Consider the following 15,084-nt stretch of genomic DNA (forward strand, 5'->3'; position numbering starts at 1 on the left):
GTGTGTGTGTCTGTTTCTGTTTCTGTGTGTGTGCTCATGCACATGTGCATTTTATTACTGTACATGTGTATAACAATGCTTGTGTACACACACACACACACACACACACACACACACACACACACACACACACACACACACATTGTGTTTGTGTCTATAATTCTTTCAGTGAATCTTCAAGTTACACCACTGGGCTATATATTAAATGAATATTGTCACATAGACACCCAGGCTCCATCATTAGGCTCTTAGTAACTCAGATCCATTTTTACTGCATACATAAAGCATGGTGCACTGGAAACCTGAACAAAGCTTTGCTTACAGTAGAGCGACTCTGATCAATAGTAAGCAGTGAGACTGTGCACCTTTAGCCACACATGTATTACATCTCCCTCTAAAGTATTACCTTTTCACCAATACCACTCTTACATTATCATTTTGTTTTCACAGTCTGAGTGAAAAAATACATAACACTCCATTTTCAAGTGAGTGAAAGAGCAGCACACCATACAAAATGGAGATGCTTGTTACTTTAATTAGAATTGTTTTGCATAATGTGCATAATGACTAAACACAGACTATTCTTTCTTGTAATAAAAATGACAAAAGAGAATGAATTAAATTCAATCTGTACATAATTTCCTACTTCACCAGTTCAGTGCTTCCCTTTTATTGGTTTGAGGCCACTTGATTGCTCCTTCTTGTGTAAGCTATCAACAGCCAGTGAATTTCAGACACAAATCACTCTTCATTCTTTGGCTGCTCTGCGCATAATAATAATAACCAGAGAGATCTGCATATACATGTTTGTTTGTATGTGTGTCTGTGTCTGTATGAGAGAGTCTGAAAGCGTGTTTATGGTGGAGAAGGGGGCATTATAAGGCTCATGCACACAGCTCCCTTGGGGGCTGTTAACATGTTTATATGTGGGCTATGCCACTGTTCTTCTTTCTCCTTCAATTGACTTATTGATCCACTGTTAATTATGTAACAATTTCAGTTTAAAAATAGGCCCTCACCACAATCAATATCCTCTGTCATTAGTATCCAGTATAGTCAACCCAGCTCAGGCCATCTATACCACAGGATTAGGGGGCAGCTAAATGGGATTACAACCAGTCCAAGGACCCCTTTATTATTCACTCTCTCACTCTCTTTCACCCACTCTGCGATTAATAGACCACTTTAAATTCCAATGGAATAGCTTTGACCATACAAAATACATGTTCAAAGCTATTCCATGCTGCAAATCTAATTCTCTTGCTTCTATGGCCCGTCTCTGGGCTTCATAGTTTCATGAGCTACATACTAATTGATCATCAATGCGTGAGGGTGAACTGAGGGAGGACTGCTTCTGTCTGCCTGTCACACGCTGTTTTATTTCATTTAACTTTCCATCCACACTTATCTCTCTCACACAACCTCTCTTGTCTGTGTGCGTGTGTCTCTCTCTCTGCCCTCTCTCGTCTTCTCTGCCAGGGGTTTGGCTAAGTGGTTATGTTCTGTACCAAGCTTGCTCTGTCACGATGCAGCACAGGACTGCTGGCAGATAGAGCAGAACACCGCCATGCTGGGTAAACCTGAGCTATCTGACTACAGCTCTACTTCTCCTCAAGAGACACAGAGAGAGAGAGAGAGAGAGAGAGAGAGAGAGAGACTGGCAAGGGAGTAGGCATCTGGAGGGAGGACATCAGTTCCCTGAATCACCAGGGACATCATACTCTGTTAAGCTTACAGTAGTTGGCGTTTTATTTTAATCCTCCTACAAAAAAAAGGAAAAACACAGAAAAGAGATTATTCTGTTAGTACAGTATACAACCTTTGCTTAAATATGTTAAGTGTGTGTGTTTACCTTGTTTATCCGTGTGTCAGTGCGTTAATGTTTGGTAACTGTGTGTGTGAGTGTGCGTTCATGACAGGTCAGTTTCTATTTATGTCTGATCCCCCCCGCCCGCACCCCCCTCGCGCCTTCCCCTCCATCCTCTCAGTGATGCTAACCTCCACGTCTGCCCAACGTCACAGAACAGCCGCAGGGGAGGTCGAGGGAGGGAGGAAGAATGGGAGAGGGTGGGGGGAAAAGGGACCAGAGGGAAAGGGATGAGGAGCAGGGATGAAAGGAGCGGGCGCTGGAAAGAGCACAGGAAGGGGAGAGTGTGTTAAATGGAGAGAAAAACAGAGAGAGAGAGAGAGACAGAGAGAGGCACAGCTCCAAGTGTGACCTAAGTGTCACTCTTGGCCTTCTACTCCCGGTAGAACAGTCTCATTTTACACACATCCATTAATCTCTGGCTCGGTTTTCCTCACAGTCATCTGACCATCTCCTTCTCCCTTCCCCTCCCATCCCTTTCCACGCACCAACCTTTCCCAAGATGGCTTAAAAAGGCCTTAGTCTCGCACTGCCCTCCCCATCCTTCCAACCTCCCTTTATTTGCCACGTCGGCTCTCTCCCCGCTTTGTGACGTGCACAGCCAAGCTCTCTACCGCTTTAACGCAGTGGCTCTCCTTCTCAGTCTCCCACACACTGTTTTTTTTCTTATCATAATGACTTCAGATTCAAATACTGTTATTCTTTATCTGACTCTGACCCTGTTTCTGCTAAGCCTTTCTCAGAGGCTTGGGCAGTTTTGCTTGAATATCTTATGTCACCCCTGGGTTATGAAAACTGTACACCCTGTGTGTGTCCTGCAGATACTGGTAACATTGCACACACAGTATGGGACACCCAAGAAGACAAAGGCACATTGTTGCAAAAGCCTGTGAAAAGACCATGCCTTCTACACAGAAGAAAACGAGGACAAGGTTTTCACATGAAAGCTGCCTTAGATTTTACTCAAATAGAGCATATAGATCATCCTCAGAATGCACTTATATTGCTTGAAACCTATATCTGTCATCACACAAGAGCTCCACTTCACATATCACTGACATCTTAGTCTTTTGACTCCAGCCCTGTAATTGTGTAACTTTGTCTAGGAAGGCACTGCACAGTGTAGCAACTGTTAGTACAATTCATATTTAGGATGACGTTTATTATTTTTAGTAGTAGTAGTAGTTGTAGTAGTAGTAGTAGTAGTAGTACATGCTGCACTATACAGTATATGCTGTCATATTACATATGATGTCATATCATTTCTATAGTATTTCTTTGACACGGCTGTTGTCTGGGTCAATGTGACACTATAAAGCCAAGCCCCGAGGCTGAATGAGAGGCATCAGGATGCTTCACATCAAAGACTGAGTTGCCTACCGGTGGCTGGCTTAAGAGCATAACAGCTGTTCAGATGAAAAACTGGAGCAGTAAAGACAATGGCCAGAGAAACACATCAGGGTCCAGGATGGGAACACAGACAGAGAAGCATTGTGATGTCACAATGAAAATCAATACAACACAGAAATACTGCAGCAGTAGCAAGGAACACAAGGCTTCAGAGACATGCAAAACAGTCGGCCAGATAACAGTGCAGAAAGCAGAAAATAAACCAGGACCAGGTAACAATGTGGTAGCAACAAGCATGAAATTAGAAGCTTATTTCCATGGTAACAGACAGACAGAAGTAAGGAACATCACAAATGGATGTCACAACACCCAGGCAGAACAATTACACTGATGTCATAATTATGATTTTAGATTAATGTGATTTGCTGCGGCATAATCCCTGCAAGGTTTCACGTCCCATATTAAATATTTGAATATTTTTCACAACAAATAAACATGTTGAATTTCCCTGTACTGAGAAGTTTTTATAGCCCCTATGGAAGTTAGTGCATGCAGAGATCTAAAGCTTTTTGGACGTGCAGCTAAGCGATCACAGGAGGGTAGAGGGAGAGGAGGAGAGACTTTTGAATATTTATGGAGCTTAATTCATCCAAAGCTCAACAGGCCTTCCCAAATTGATGTTGCTTTCAGAAACACTAAACAGGAACAGGCCCTCAGCCTCGCATCTTCTCCTACCTATCTTAGAGCATACACATGGTGTGGTGGGTTTTTTTGTGTGTGCATGTATGTGAATTTGTGCATGTTAGCATCATCTGAATACATGTGTGGGATGGATATGACATCATCACTGACACACTGACTGTGTGTTGTTTTCACGGTGAGTGCTATGCATGTGTATGATGGGTTGCATGGCAGCAGCGTGGAGTGACTGTGTAACAAAAGGATGAGAGGATTAAGGCTGTGATGAATGACTCCGTCTGTTCACATACCTGTAAGTCCTGGTCATCTGGACTGTTGCATCATAAGCCCAATTTAATCACAATACTCCGAAAGGATTGCAGGAGTAAGACCATCATGGCCCCTAACAGGCCTCTTATTTATGTACTGTATACTGCAACCAGACTAGACTTTTACATAACCATATAGTGCCATTCTTGACATTATGTTCCAAGCCTCATTTACTAGCTCGTATACCTTGTGATGTCACAGGGTAGCGGGATAGGTGGGGGTGGGGGAGGTGGTGATATTTCTCCGGATGGAAGAAGATGTTGAGCTAGTGTGGGGAAGCATGCAGGCTTCCCATCTCCACTGATCCTGATGTTAGTGTCATGGAGGATTATGGTGAGGATGCTCTCCTCTTGTCATCTTTTCCCGATGGACTCAGTGTGTTTTCACAGCTCTTGAGTGGCAAGGTGGTCCTGCTGGGAGATGGAGGGCGTGTCTAGGACTGGAAAGGGGGGATTGAACAAACAGAGAGAGACCTCTCCTCTCTGAGACACAGTGCATCCTGGGACCTGCAGTTGTTAACGATGTTAACAAGATGAAAGGATGATATGTATGCTGCATGCTCTCTCACATGCATTATACATTCAATCATCCAGGCACATTGTTGCCTCTAGACAAAATGGAAATTTTCACATTAAATTGCAGCCAAGCAAACACTGCATATTTTAAATGCTCATAGTGTTGTGTATGTTCTCTGTTTAGCTTCACACTATAAGGCATTTTAATCAGCCCTCTCCCGTTACAGTACCGGCTGGCCAATCAGACTGGCCCACTGTTACCAAGGGCAAGTTTTGAGTGACATACAGGGTTGGCAGGGGTTGCTGGTAGCCTCTCACATTGGACCAGGATAATGAGACTGTCCTGCTGTCTAGCATCTGTGGCCCTGCTCTAATTCTCCTTCAACAGCCACTTCAGTACACACATATTTGCACGTATACACACTCGTATACAAAATGTTCTATACTGGGTGTCAGACGCATTGAAATATAAGTAAAATGTGAAGACTTTGGCCACAACGCCTGTGTCAGATTGATGGTTAATGTGTGTGTGTGGCCCTGTATGTGTCTTTGTATGTGTGCGTATGTCAATGCTGAGGTGTAGTTTTGGCAGCAGGGAGATTAAGTGCATTCATCTTCATTTGCTGGCTGGCGTTAGCTGTGTTACCTGCTGGAACAGCAACGCTCTGGTTCCCCCCTGAGACTCAGACCACCGAGTCGACACTGAGCACTGAGCCTGGGCCAGACACCTCACCGAGGAGACACAACACCCGCTTTATCTCTCTCTCTCCCTCTCTCTCTCTCTCTCGCTCTGTCTGTGCTCTCTTTCATTTGTCTTCTCCCCTCTTCTGATTCTGTATTCTGTTCAGCGTCTGTCCCTCTTGTCCCACATGTACAAATGTCTTCCCCTTTCGTCACAATCTGGCTCGTTGTCACTGTGACATTTGACAAATAGCATAACAGATAACACTGTCCATCCAATGCACTATGAATGATGACATTCAGACCATTGATTACTGTCAGATCTGCACACATGAACACACACACATACACACACAAGCATACACACGCAGGCACACCAGGCACTTTTACCAGTATGACAGGATTATGGAGCCCCTTTTGACTTCTGACTAATGGCTTATTGAATACGTCATTATTTCCCCATATTATTTTGTCAGAGTTGAGAAAATTAAAATCGACTGCCCTACTTTATGACCATGCTTTTTTTGTGCGAAAGAGTCCAGCAATGATAAAGGAGAAGTGTAACACCTCCCAAATGCCTCGGATAAAAATGCTCTAAAATTCATCCTTCTTGATGTCTTCTGCCACCTTACCTCCAGACTGAGGTGTGTTAGAGGAGGGCGGGGTTTGGGGCAGGTGGCAGTGAGCCAGTGGTTGAAGGCAGGAACTAATGGATGAGCTCCTCTCTGATGTGTGGCATTTTGTGTGCAAATATGTGAAAGTGAAACGCATTGTTGTTTAGTGGCTGTCAAAGTTGGAGTGATGGAAAGCCACATTCTATTACTCCTGTGAGTGAAGGGCAAGGGAAACGAGATGAGACAGGAGCACTTGTGTGTTTCAAATGCCACCTTGAATTAGTGATCTAAGGATTACCAGGAAAGATTGAAAGTGTTTGACTCTTATTCTGAAAATGCGTTCATGAGAAAACCCACAAGAACCAAAGTGAAATAGCATCCCTTTCATGAGATTGGACAAAATAAGAACAGGCAAAATGGAAAGGCTGAGTGTAGAGTCTGAATAGAAGCAAGATAGAAGAAAGAGAGGAATGGGTAGTGGTGTGGAGGTAAACCAAATGGACAGCGACATGGGGATAGCAGGGAAGAGGATTGTTTCTATTTTCTGCTCCGTAAGAATGTGCGTCAGTTGACTGCAGTGCAGAGAGGGTGAAATGACTAATGTTTTTCAGCTCTTTGAATAATTACCCAGGTGACAAGGTAAGGGCCAAGTCTAAAAGCATTACCTTTGTTTGCCTACTGTACCGTACCAGTTCAGGTGAAACCTACCCTACAAGCTGGTCTAAAAATAGTAAAATCTTTTCACACGGATGCAGAATGCAGTGTCTAACTCCATCAACAACAACTGATTACTGTAATAATGAATCAAATTTACACTAGTCTATACAGTGTGAGCCTTTGTAGAAGTCCAGCATAATGCATTTATCTTGCATTGATACTCCAGCAACCACTGCAGCCTTTTCTTTTTAAATGTTGTAAATACAGTTTAACTAAAAAGACATATTACAACTCTGCAATTGCCCCTCAGGGACAAATAAAGTGAATTGAATTGAACAACACAAAACCCATTTCTCTCAAAGTACTGATTACTTGGTGATTTTTTGCACTGACATTTGAAGAGAAATTGAATTGCAAATAATTCCTTTATAACAAAGAGGTTACACTGCAGTCTTGTTTGAATATAGCAAGCACGAGGCTTACTTGTGGTAGAGGAGGAAATATTATAATGGCTACATACTGTATATACCATAGGCTAAGTACCATAGTTAAATAGGCTAAGGAGAAAAGGTTGAGAAGCAGTATATAACTTTTATGTATGTCTGACAAACTGTGTTTCTCTTAGTGTGTCCCCCTCCTTTGCCCCCGACTCGCACACACATAAACACTCAGCTTCCCTCCAGACACATAAACATGCATCTATAGTGAATGATCACATTAGAAGGACAAGAAGGAGGCCATCTCTGTGGCGATGGAGGGAGCTGGCTCTGTTGCGTCTATCTGATGACCTTCCTCCTGCCGTCTCCCTATTCAATATTCATGCTGGGAGGAACATTAGCATTGTTACCATGAAATATGGATGCTGTGTGGAGGGAAGAGAGACGACCGACCTTTCATAGCCACATGAGAATGGATCGGAGAAAAAAAACGATGCAGGGTATTTCAAAAAGTGAGCAAAAAGGAAAAGATTTTCCTGCATTTGTATCACCCAGAGCTTTTACATTCTCATGTGCCATCTGAATTCAAATCATTGCAGCGGCTCAGAGAAAACTGTGTCAGAGAAAAGTGAAGCACAGCTAACTGAGAAGAGATAGAGAGCGCAAGAAAGTGTCTCTCTCTCTGTGTGTGTGTGTGTGTGTGTGTGTGTGTGTCTGTGTGTGTGTGTGTGTGTGTGCATGTGTGTGTGAAATAAGAGAAAGAAGAGAAAGTGTCCTAGAGAGAGGGGGGAGATTGGTTTCACCTGCACCACAGTGTTTAGATAAACTCCAGCAGCAGGGAGCTGAGGACTCAGCAGAAATGAAACAGGATGCAGGTTCCACTCACTTCAGCGCTTCAAAGAGAACTACAGAGCTAGACAAACTCAAAATCTTTGAATCACAGTAGTGGCACACACCGTAGTCCATATTTTTTCAACACAAGAACCATTTTTATGTGCATTTCTAACCACATTCTAATATTATGCCTTTCATCACAGTCGAATGAAAGGAAAATAGAAACAGCAGGAAGAGGAGAGAAGAGAAGAGAAGAGAAGAGGAGAGGAGAGGAGAGGAGAGAAAAGAAAAGAGATGAGAGTAGAAAAGAGAAGAGAAGATGAGAGAAGAGGGGAGAATAGAAGAGGAGAAAAGAGAAGAGAAGATGAGAGAAGAGAAGAGGAGAAAAGAGAAGAGAAGATGAGAGAACAGGAGAGAAGAGAAGTGAAGAAGAGAAGAGATGAGAGGAGAGAAAATAAAAGAGAAGAGGAGATGAGAGAAGAGAAGAGAAGAGAAGAGAAGAGAAGAGAAGAGACATGTTGAAAGTGGAGTGGGAGTAAAATGACGGTTGTAAAGGTCACTAAACTAACTGAGCTCTATTGTTGCTCGTTCATCAACCAGCACTCACCCAATGAGGAGGCCAGTACTCAGCCTAATTGTTCAGTGAGTGTGAGGATATCAGACTGACAAATACCTTTCACTCTCTCAATCACAGAAACGTCACGGAGGGAATCACCGAGGGACTGAGAGGAGAGGAGAGGAGAGGAGAGGAAGTTAAAACAAGAGAAATTTGAGGATAAAAGAGAATTATGGAATGAGATTAGTGCCAGCAGAAATTGTAACTGCATTAATTTGAATTTGTCATATTGAACTGTTGAATTAAAAAAAATGATTGCTTGAATGAATCGATTCAAACATTGAATTTGTAAGGCATAATATAGAAATTGAATGCAATAGCTTGACATGGAATGTGATTATTATCGAGTTTAATATTTAACTATACTTTCAAATTCTGTTTTCCCAATTCAAATTAGGTTTTTCTTAACTCAGATTCAGCTTCTTGAGAGCCTCATCCATGAATGTCTGATGTGATTCTGATGTGTTTCTGATGTGTTATGGCAGTTTTGGGTTAGGGTTAGGGAGTGAATAATGAAAGATAATAAAAATCAAATTGCTTTTGATTTTTATCATCACTTGACAATTTTTCAATTTTAAATGAATTTTTTAAATTCAACTCACATTAATTGTCATCACCTCTAAATTTATCAGTTAGTTTTTGTTATGTCTGCCTTTTTAGGGCTCGCCTTAAACGATAACCAGCAATTTTGTTGTTTATACGATACGGGCTGAATGAGAGAAAGTGGTCATAAATTATAAAAATGGCTCTATTTTTATCAAATCACCTCTATTTTAATGGAATCGTCTTTTCAAGCTATTGCTCAATTTTTGAATTTGCAAGCATTTTCGTCACATCTATTTTTATCATTTAATTTTTGTTACTTCGCCCCCTCATAAATGTGCTTGATTTATCAAGTAGACATGATGTTCCCAACACAATTCATTCACTGGCATGAAACATATGACAGCATTTGCAACTGTTTTGCTTGTGTTTGGCTAAATGAAGAAAGGGGCGGGGGTAGGCGGCGGGGGGTGGGCGGTAAGCGGTGGGCGGTGGGTGGCGGGCGGCAGGCCCACTGTTGGCAGCCTTAGGAGGCTCAGGAAGCTGAATCTGAACTAAGAAAACTCAATTTGAAATTATAGTGAAGAGTATAATTCAATAATAATCACATTGAATTTCAAGCCAGTGTCATGTCAAACTGTGCCTTATAAATTCAATTGTTGAATTTATTTATTCAACAGATTCATTTTTTGTAATTCAACGGTTCAATATGAGCATGACAAATTTAGATTTATGGAATCCAAATACAATTTATGATGGAACTAATCTCTTTCCGTAGAGAATGGCTGGACTGTGGATGGTTCAATGATTAATAATTGAAACAATGACTGAGAGTGAAAAAGCTCCATCCTTCGTAGTTTCTGAAGAAAGTCTCAAATGAACGCAACCATTGGAAAGGCATACTTGTTGAAAGTGAATATATCAGTCTAGTTAAGAGCTTAGTGTGTTAATCCACGCTGTTTTGAAGATATGTGGAAATCAGCACTCAACAAAGCTAAACTGATAGTGCATTTCATTCTCTTGTTTAGGGTTTAACTTATAATGACATGGTTCTGACATAAAACACTCAACATTTGAGCATCTTTAGGCTTTGTTGAACAAGACAGACATAATTGAGGGCAATATACTGTTAAAATAAAGAGAGAGATTTGCCTATAGAGTCAGCATTCTACAATAGATATCTGCGACTTAGAGTGTGAATAGCCTCTTCTCCATAGCATAATGAGGCAAACCAGTGCTTATTGTTAGCCCACATGCAACCCCAGGCTTCAGCAGGGTTTAATACAGGCTTTAGTTGCACTCCTAACTTGGGCTTGTAGCTCCTTTCTAGCTTCGGGACTCGTTCAATATGTTTTAGGGGATGGGTTGAGGAAGACTGTTGGGGGCGTGGCTCAGTGGGCTAAGGTAATAAAGGTAAAGGTCATGTAAATACAACGTCCTGGGACCGAATCTAGTCTATGACCTTTGTTGCATGGCGTCTCTCTCTCTCTCAGTCTTCCCTGTCTCTCGCTACCTGGAAGTAACTAATAAAGGCAATAACCTTAACCCACAAATAAATAAATAAATTAAATTATGAAGATCGTCTACATAATAGGGATGGTGTTCAGGGAATGTGATGACAACTTGTCGTATTATGGAGACAGGGGATGTCTTTTATGATTTTATGTGATTATGTGTAAGTTGATTAAAAATTGGCTAATGTGTATTTAGCAGGAACCAAGGGTAATTTCAGTGAAGATTTCCTTCATTTTATTTTGATGAAGGATTTCTGATGGAAGAGCAAGGCTTTCATCACCTAAATTGTTTTGCTGCTTTTGCCCTTCTTGCATGGAACCACATGAGTCACTTATGTTCTTTGAAAGAATAATGGCAATATACTCTGTATGTCTTCTCAGTTATAGCATGAATCACAAATGATCACAGAGAAAGAAGGGAATGCGCTGTATGATCACATGGATCTGACTGCAACAGAATGGGTTCGGCTAAGTGCCTTGAGAATATTTTCTACATATCAGCTAAGTAATGATTCAACTCGTGCGTCACAGACTGACTCATGAAGAAACATCATTTGCTCTCCACTCATGTCTGTGCCTCTCTTGAGCACCTGTGGCTCACAGTCTCCAGGTTTAAAGAGCACCGTGAGGTAAGAAAAGCCAAGACGGAAACCACATCTGAAAATGAGGATAACAACTGTTTCAGTACAAAGCCAGAGTCGCACGCACAGATTTACAAAAGCCACTATTGTCAGACAGCAGGAAAACCACAGCAAAAACAAAGGAGGCTCTACAAGCAACAAGTATAATAGTGTCTGTATTGTACACTATATGGTAGCATTATCTAAGCCTGAAACATGTTGCAATTTATTCAGATTATGGGCCTCTTGTTTGGGGGACATGCTGGAACACAGTCCTTGTATTTACAGAAAGTAACGCAAATGGCTTCCAGGACATCGATCCTGTGGGTGTGTACAATGTAGAGGATTTTTTGTGGGTTATTACATTTTCGTTGTGGTACACTGGGCCCTGTCAGAACTTGTAGTTCACACTACTGGTACACTTTTGCAAGATGTCTCAATATTTTATTACAAAATATGCTTTTGTTTTGGTAGTGGTGCCTTTGCACTTTAGCAAGCTGTCTCAACAAGGTATTCCAACATAGATTTTGGCAATCAACTATTCTCTCCTTTCCTCTCCCCACTCCACTGTCTCTGACGTTTTCCCTTTAAAGGAAAGTATTTCCAGCTTCTTCTGAAATCTGAAGAGCAGGTTTGGGCAGTTCCCTTATTTACCTTTTCTCTGGCTCCGCCCCTCTGCCCTGCTACTTCCTGATCACCTTGGCCTGTTAGAGGTGAGCAGGCTCTGAGTTGACACAGGAACAGTCTTCCCTGCTTCGGGTTGCAGAATTCCCCCGAGACCAACAGGCGGATAACATTTCTCCACTGAAGACCAACAACCAATCAACAGGCTCTGTGACTGGGACAAAGTCCTCTTCACCGAGTCTTTAGCTCTCCTTTCCTCCCCCTCTTCCTGTGGAGGGTCTAGTGTTACACCCTGTCCGAGGACATTACCTGTCCAGGTGAACTGCACTGTTGAAAGTGGCCGCCGCTCATGAATTCATGTAAGTATCATGGCCATACCCTTTACTCTGAAAATAGGAAAGCAAAGCCTTCTCTGGGTGTGTTTGTTACTTATCTGAAATGCTCAGAGGGTGAAACTTTGACTCGCTAACTAGTTAGAAAATTTTGTCCCATATGCTTGTTGCCTGTCAGTGCTATTTGAATTAATTTGCATTGTATCTCTGTGTGAGTATGTTTGGGCACTTTCAATGTGTGTGTGTGTGTGTGTGTGTATGTATGTGTGTGTGTGTGTGGGTGTGTGTGAGTGAATGAGTGCCTGCCTATAACTGCCTTTGCGATACACCTTTGTATGTGTAGCTGTAGTTTTATCTATGTGTGTGATTGGTAACCTCGGCGTCTCAGTTGGTGTTCAGTACAGTCTGTGCTGATCCAGTCAGCCATTCTGCTATCAGAGACACTTCACACAGCTCCACATCTACCTGCAGCTGTTCTCCCAGACTGAGGTGTCAGGTCTGGCTCAGTCTCACTGGAGATCACTAATGAACTCTGAGTGGGACCCATACACACACACACACACACACACACACACACACACAGAGGATGCAGAGGGTATTGAGAGGGCAAGGAGTATACTGTACTCCACACCCATATGTTCATCCTAAATGGAGCTGAATACTGCAGAGTGCTAGATTTGAAAAATATTCTGTTAGATAATGTTACTGGTTTAGAGAATGCTATCTGTGTGGCCAATTCTAAATAGTTGAGAATTTGATTTCTAAAAAACTGGAGTAAAAACATGCCTGTAGCACATATGGTACCATAGCTATGTAGTTGTTACATAACTGATATTAGATGATTTTTGATTTAGCACTGTTTTAAGTGTCTACCACACAACACAATATGGATCGTGGGCATGAGGCGTGCTGTGTGAACTTCCCTGCAGGGCATGTGTGAGTAACACTCTCGTGTATTCTCGAGTATCTGGAGATTGTTTACAGGGTGTGTATACAAATTGTGCTCTGAGTTTTCCAAGTTATCTAATTTTAAGATATGGCCCGTAATCACTCTGTTATCTAAGTTTCAGTTATTAGTTTTAGTTTGTATTTTGTCTGGTTAATACCGAAACATCACTTGACAAGGCCAAGATCTCAAGGAACGCGCTCCTGTTTCTGTTTTCTCCACCCTTCTGTTTTATGATGCGAGTGTGGGTTTGAAACAGGTTTCTTCACAAAGTGAGTGTAGTTGAAAAATGGCTTTCTGGAATGCTGTGTGTCTCAGAGACATGTTCGAACAGCGCTGTTGTTCAAACTATGTCAGAGTGTGTGGGTCTGAGCCTTGACTTGTGCCTTGCTGCAGGCTGCTTTATGCTGCTCTCTGCTCTCTGTGTGATGGGGCATGGCTGTGGGCCCGTGTTCATCGAGCTTCTCTGAATAGTAGCGCCAATGTAGTGTCACTGACCAGGTAGCCTTGGCTTGTTTACGGTCATATTTATGGACAGCGTCTAGATCAGCATTCCTACTCTGAGATGTTTGATGCTGACGTTAGTAAGTAATTATGTAAGTAAAAGTAAATGTTCCTGTGTCTGGGCTGAAACTCCCTTACCCTTGTGTGGCAGCACATTCGACTGAGTGGTTTCTTTTTCTTTTTTACATGAACCAGAGAGGAGTTCATAGCCTTGACAGTGTGAGACCAGACCTCCTACAACTTGTTTCAGATGAAAGACCATGCATATTCCTTTGGCATTATTAAATGATTTTCATGACAATTTTCATAACACTTTGACATGAATTTAGCGGCAAAACATGTCAGTACGGTAAAATACCTTGCGGCACAAAAAAATTGAAATGATTAACAAAATAGTTATGTAAAAGAAGACGGTTACATTTTAGCCAATGTGCTACATGTACATGCAAGCAATCTGTGTCTGATTGGGCTGGGCCCAGGCTTTGCTCTGAGGGTGTGTTTGTTTGATTTATATGGGCTTTGTTAAACTACTGTGTTTTTGATTCTGTTTCTCCCCATGAAGAGTGGACATTTACATAGCAACACACCAGTTCACTGTGGACAGTAAAAATGCTGACACAAACACAGTTACCTTGTCACCGGGTTGTTTTTCAGACACGATCGTTAGGAAAGGAGCTGACTTGGCACAGCCTTATATCATTATTAACTCATCAAGTCATCTTGGATCACAGGAGAGCAACTCAAGACTGGATCAACAGCCCTGTTTACTTCAAATGTGCAATATATGAGAGAGAGGGTATAGGATATTTTAAACCTTTCCATGATCAACTTTGCAGGCCCTCAATAGTTACCTAATGAAAAAAAATGAATGAATAAAAAGGCAAGAGGGACAGTCTTTTGAGGCAAGGCTATCTGGGACATTTAGTAAAGGACTTGGGTTAATAGAAAGCTAGTTAAACATTTTTCTTTGGCCAGCACAAAGGCTGCATCAAAAGGAAACAGATTAACTTTGGTGGTTTATTTATAATTCAAATGCCGCTTTTGCTTTCACTCAAAAGTGAAAGGGAAATGCTCAAACAGACAGACAGAGTGATTACTTTAGAAAGCTGCGGCCCGACTGAACGCCTCACATTTATCATGCTCGTTTGGTTATTGGATTGCAGATGTGGTTATTAATAGAACATTAGCAGTGGTCACGTTTTAGCCTGTCGGCTCTCTGTCACTGTCTCCCCAGAGCGGAGTGGAGCGGTCCAACAGGACTGTGGTGATGCCATCTTGTCACTTCAGGGATTAGCAGTGAGATAATGAGCTCTGAGAGATGCTCCCTAGGTACGGGTGTGTCCTCTACATCTGCACGTCTGTACGAGTGGGTGTATAGGTGTGTGTGTGTGTGTGTGTGTGTGTCCGTCTGTCTGTCTGTCT

The 15,084-nt window shown here is 42.1% G+C and overlaps 1 protein-coding gene across 2 annotated transcripts in view; it reads left to right on the forward strand.

The window, feature by feature from the left end:
* The first annotated feature begins 11,988 nt into the window (after positions 1-11,988).
* Positions 11,989-15,084, forward strand: part of lnx1 (ligand of numb-protein X 1) — a 34,688-nt gene continuing 31,592 nt past the window's right edge. For both annotated transcript variants that reach the window (XM_071895564.2, XM_071895565.2), the window contains exon 1: positions 11,989-12,239. The gene's annotated coding sequence lies outside the window, so the exon portion shown is untranslated. The remainder of the gene's footprint in view (positions 12,240-15,084) is intronic.

This window comes from Centroberyx gerrardi, chromosome 9 (genome assembly GCF_048128805.1).
Source record: "Centroberyx gerrardi isolate f3 chromosome 9, fCenGer3.hap1.cur.20231027, whole genome shotgun sequence".
In the NCBI taxonomy this organism is placed as follows: Eukaryota; Metazoa; Chordata; class Actinopteri; order Beryciformes; family Berycidae; genus Centroberyx; species Centroberyx gerrardi.